The sequence below is a fragment of the Callithrix jacchus genome, chromosome 18, assembly GCF_049354715.1.
Source record: "Callithrix jacchus isolate 240 chromosome 18, calJac240_pri, whole genome shotgun sequence".
Taxonomy (NCBI): Eukaryota; Metazoa; Chordata; class Mammalia; order Primates; family Cebidae; genus Callithrix; species Callithrix jacchus.
The window spans coordinates 17,736,418-17,742,417 of record NC_133519.1 but is presented as its reverse complement, the minus strand read 5'-3'; positions in this window follow the sequence as shown (position 1 = coordinate 17,742,417).

Here is a 6,000-nt window from a genome sequence, read left to right as displayed (position 1 = left end):
GAGATCAGCAGTGAATTCTCTGAATGCCAGCCGGCTCTGCAATGACATGTGCAAAGTATTCAGAAAAAAATCTTGCAACTAAGAATGTGTTGTCCTGCAAAACTATCCTTCACACATAGCAGATCTGCAGTGTTACAAATACAAAGGGAGTCATTCAGTCTGAAGCAAAGGCACTAGAGAGTCAATGAAATCTACATGAACAAATTAAGAGCACAGGTAAGGCTAATTGACCAGATAAATATAAGCGACAATATTAGTGTTTTTATTTATTTATAATAGCTTTGCCCCTTAGGTCACCTAAAATAAGCTTACCTAACGCAAAAATTATGTGTTAATGAATACACGAGGTAAAACATGTAATTATATGACAATGACAGTACAAGGATAGAGGAACACAGCTATGTAGAATGAATATTTTGTATATCACTGACATTAAATGGATACTAAACAAATAAGGAATGTGTAAATGAAAGTATAAATTATGTTCCCCAGAAGTACATAATATTATGAAGGGGTACTAAGAACAATGATATGGTAAAAAGTAGATAAACTAGTTAGTAATATTTCTAGGCCAGGTGTGGTGGCTCATGCCTGTAATTCCAGCTCTTTGGGAGGCCGAGAAGGGCAGATCACCTGATGTCAACAGTTTGAGACCAGCTGGCCAACAAGGCAAAATCCTGTTACTACTAAAAATACAAAAAATAGCCAGGTGTGGTGGCACACACCTTAATTCCAGCTACTCAGAAGTCTGAGGCAGGAGAATCGCTTGAACCTGGGAGGCAGAGGTTGCAGTGAGCTGAGATTGTGCCACTGCACTCCAGTCTGGGCAACAGAGAAATACTCCATCTCAAAATAATAATAATAATACATTTAAAAAGAAAAATTTCTAGAAAGGCAGATGCTATAAAAACTGACTCAAGAAGAAGTAGAAAATTAAGATAAACCTTTAACAATTAAGAGAATGAATTAATAATCAAAACACCCCCATAAAGTAAAAACAGAATGGCTTCACTGTGGTGCTATACCAAATGCCTAATAGAAAACTAAGACCAATCCTTCACAAATTCTTCAAAAAAATAGAATAGAAATTGATATCTGCACCTCCTGTAAAGATAAAATTACACTGACACCAAAATCAGACAAAGATATCAACAGGAAAGCACAGGTCAGTATTTCTTAGAAACTTCTCAAGAAAATCTGAGCAAAATGAAATCCACCCACATATGAAAAACTTACACAATACAACCAAGTGGGAATCAGCCCAAGAACACAGGATGGCTCAATATACAAAAATCAATCAATATCATAAAAGATATTAATAGATATAAAAGGGGTTGAAATAGATGATCACTTCAGTATAACAAAAGAGTATTTGACAAAATCCAACACCTTTTCATGATGAAAAAACACTGAATAAGCAGGAATTGAGAAAAATTTCCTCAACCTGATAAAGGACATTTATTAAAAAAATATGTAACTTGGCTGGGCGTGGTGGCTCACACCTATAATCCCAGCACTTTGGGAGGCCGAGGCGGGTGGATCACGAGGTCAAGAGATCGAGACCATCCTGTTCAACATGGTGAAACCCCGTCTCTACTAAAAATACAAAAATTAGCTGGGCTTGGTGGCGCGTGCCTGTAATCCCAGCTCCTCAGGAGGCTGAGGCAGGATAATTGCCTGAACCCAGGAGGCAGACGTTGCGCTGAGCCGCGATTGCGCCATTGCACTCCAGCCTGGGTAACAAGAGCAAAACTCCGTCTCAAAAAGAAAAAAAAAAAAAAAAAAAAATGCAGGCCGGGCACGGTGGCTCAAGCCTGTAATCCCAGCACTTTGGGAGGCTGAGGCCGGTGGATCACGAGGTCGAGAGATTGAGACCATCCGGTCAACATGGTGAAACCCCGTCTCTACTAAAAATACAAAAAATTAGCTGGGCATGGGGTGGCGTGTGCCTGTAATCCCAGCTACTCAGGAGGTTGAGGCAGGAGAATTGCCTGAACCCAGGAGGCGGAGGTTGCGATGAGCCGAGATCGCGCCATTGCACTCCAGCCTGGGTAACAAGAGCGAAACTCCGTCTCAAAAAAAAAAAAAAAAAAAAAAAAAAATGCAACTAACCTCATATGTAATAGTGAACCATACAAAGCTTTCCCCTAATTTCTGCAACAAGACAAGGGTGTCTGCTTTCAACATTGGCATTCCACATTGTTCCCTGGGTTCTATCCAGAACAATTAAGAGAAACAGGGAGAAGTTGCCCAGATTTAAAGCAAAGAATTTAAACTATCTCTATTTAAAATGACATCGTCACATGCATAGAAAATTCAAAGGCATTCACAAGAAACTATTAAGGCTAACAAGTTCAGCATGGTTGCAAAATGAAAGATCAATATGCAGAAATGTTTATGGTTTTCTATGCTAGCAATGAGCAATCAAAAGATAAAGTAAAAAAATTTTATTGTAACAGGATTAAAGGAAAAGTGTTTAAGAATAAACCAATAAGAAAAGTGCAAGACAGGTGCCCCCCAAAATGCAAAATATTGCTAAAGTAAGCTAAAGAGGGCTGAAATCAATGGAAAAACATACCATCCTTTTGAATGAGAAGATTTCCTATTGCTAAGATGCCAATATTTTCCAAGTTATTCTACCAACTCCATGCAATTCCTACCGAAGTCCAGCTGGATTTTTTTGCAGGAATTGATAAACTCATCCTGAAATTGCCATGGAAATGGGACAGGATAGAAACAAAACATAAAATAATCCTGCAGACTCACACTCCCTCCAGTACCATCCCATTTTTTGGTCTACCTTGTAGCAAATTTTTTAAAAGATAATTGTCTATATTTTCTGGCTCCAACCCCCACCTCTCTTCTCTTTATCTCTTTTACAAATGGAGGTCTAATTCACAATGCAATCTATGCCGCTTTCCCAAACATTCCATCCCGGTGCTAAAGAACAAAACCAGAAAAGTAATGGATTTCACTTTAGCAGGGAGGTCTGTACAGGAAGCAACCCCCAGCCTCCAGTTATGCTCCAAGTCATATACTGAGAAAACCCAAGATTTAGGAAAGAAAACAGCCGAGCCTTTCAGCTCTCTCCATCATCGGTACACTTGCCCACACCACACAGCTGAATTCATGTTTGTCATCTGCGCTTATCCCGAGATCCTTCACAAACGTTAAAGCACTTAGAAGATACAATGACATCTCTTGGGAAATAACTTCCACGTGCAAAATTTGCAAAGCTGTTTCTGGAAAGTTGTCGTAACACTCTTAAGCTCTCATTATACTGGTAACATAAAAAATTAAGATTTGGGCAGGGCGCGGTGGCTCACGCCTGTAATCCCAGCACTTCGGGAGGCCGAGGCGGGCGGATCACGAGGTCAAGAGATCGAGACCATCCTGACCATGGTGAAACCCCGTCTCTACTAAAAATACTAAAATTAGCCGGGCGTGGTTGCACGCACCTGTAGTCCCAGCTACTCGGGAGGCTGAGGCAGAAGAATCGCTTGAACCCAGGCGGAGGTTGCAGTGAACCGAGATTGCGCCACTGCACTCCAGCCTGGCGACAGAGTAAGACTCCGTCTCAAGAAAAAAAAAAAAAAAAAATTAAGATTTGAAAATAAGAGGAAGAGAACTTATTTGGAGAAAGCTATGCCATGAATCCCACTAACCCACGGTGTCTGCCCCTCACCTCAAGCCTGGTGAGAGGGGCGACAATGAGACCATTCAGAGATGTGCATGCGCATTTGACTCCTTAATGGGGACGCACTTTCCCCACTGGCAGTCCTGACTCTGCGGCCATAGGCTGTTTCAGCAGCGTCTCCTCTTTGAGTTTCTCAGGTGTGAGTCAGGCACCTGTGCAGTGCATCGCCAAGCTGCATCAAGGAATCAGGGACCAAAGAGAAAGAACAAATGTCCACCCTGAGAGTGCATTATCTGTGAGAAGGTAGGTGACAGATCCTCAGCATAGGGAAGGAGGGACCTCCAAGAATCCTCTGAAAGCTACATGACAGAAAGGATAAACCTAAACATGATCAAGCCTAGAGCACCAACTAGGTATTGACCACAATAGGCGTAGTCAAGGGAAGGCTTTCCTGTTATCTCCTCTGAGAGTTGCATCCACTTCACATGAGGTCTTAAACCTGCTGGTTTTCATTGACAGTGAGGCGTCGGAGACACTGTTTTCTCCACTCCCTATGTTACACACTACCTGCCTATGTTCATGGGTCTCCACCCATTGTTGTGCCAAGAGACTCAGGCCCTTTTGTCAATCTTTACTGTAAGTAAATTAAGGGAACATCAGTCACCTTAGGCACTTGGAAGTCTGGTTTCTCATTGTCATCTTTGCCCTCTCTGGCTTTTAAAATTTCCACACAGGAAGGTGAATAAACAGATTAGTTGCGGACCCTTCAGTATTGGACAACTGCCAGTGACTCACATTGCGGCACCGAATGTCCAAAGGTGCTGCATTAAGACCCTTATTCTGAGCCCACTGAAGCTCTTTTTATTCTTCCCACATCGTAATAATCACTGAGAGATCTCTGTCCTCCTAGATGGGGTGCCTTCGCCCACCACAACTCTCCCATTTTTTTCCTATTCTCTTTTGAATCACTGTAAGTCTCTTTATCGTCTGTTGTTCAAGCATAACTCTTCTATTTAGTAGTGGCCCTGGGGCTGGGGGCTGCAGCTCAGACCTTTAAGCCTGGCCCAGAACGAGGCTCTACCCCAGGTGTCTTACTTTACTCTTGTTATGCCTTTTCCCATTGGGAGTGACCCTGAGACCAGTGACTTGGATCACTCAGAATCTAAGCTTCACCTGATACCGGAATCCACGCTCACCTTCGACTTTGCTTTCATTTGAGGTATTACAGATGAAAATAACCAGGGGATTGTATATTTAGCCTTTTCTTGGTCCTGTGCATTTCCTTTTGCTTCCAGTGAGCCTCCAAATCATGAGCTGAATCCATCACTTATGAATTCTGTTAGTAACTTTGACGTGCACAGGTGCAGTCTGCTGTCATAGATGACGCTGTTGCCATGCAGAAATCAATGATTTATTTTCCCTGCCCTCTCAGTCTTCCTCCTCCCAAACCATAGGTTTGCCTGAGTCAGGGTCATTCTGTAGCAGGAGCAGCCATGGGAAACGGATCTCCCAAACACTGAATACAGAAGGAAAGAGTTTATTACAGTCGGGAGCTGAGGAAACGATCTGTCCAAATTCAGCTCGTCTAACAAAGGGAGGTTCTGCCTTTATATAGGCTTATACTTTAGGTATTACACGTGGAAGAATCCTTGGTTTATAGCTTTAGAAATCACATATGAAAAGGGTTTCAGTTTACAGTTTCAGGAATCACATCTGAAAGGGTTCCGGTTTACAGTTTTAGGACTCATACGTAAAAAGGTTCTATGTTTGATCTTGTATTAAGTAAAAACAGTGTCTTCCGGAGAGTTTCTCCAAGACCAAGCGTGTTATTTTCAGGAAGGAGATTCAGGAGGTTCCAGCTGGCCTCTTCTCTCTACTATTGAGATGCACAGTGGATGACAAAGTGGGGAGGGAATCCCTGATTCCTGGGTCTCCTTCCTCAATTCTAGTCAATTCACTTCTGATGCCAACTATGAGAGTGGACCTGCCACAAACTTTGCATACTTAAGGCTTTTGTTCATGTCCATAGAAGCTCTCTCTTACTTCTGACACAAACTGCAAGTTCAGGGAATTCCCAAACCAACCTGAGGTTTGATAATTTGCTAAGAGGTTTCTAAGAACTCACTGAAGCTACTGCACTATTGACGACTCTTTCTTAGCCTTCACTTTCTGCTTGCGCAGAGCCCCAGGACCGCCAGCTGATGAGAGGTTAAGGTCTTCTCAGATTTATCCTAGGCAAGTGTGCAGACCTAGAAATATTCCCAACTTCACAACTGCATGTGACCTTCTATGAACATCTCACTCCCTAGCTTTTTCTTTTAAGATTTTTGGTTAGTCTATTTGTGGCAACAGTTATTCCTGGC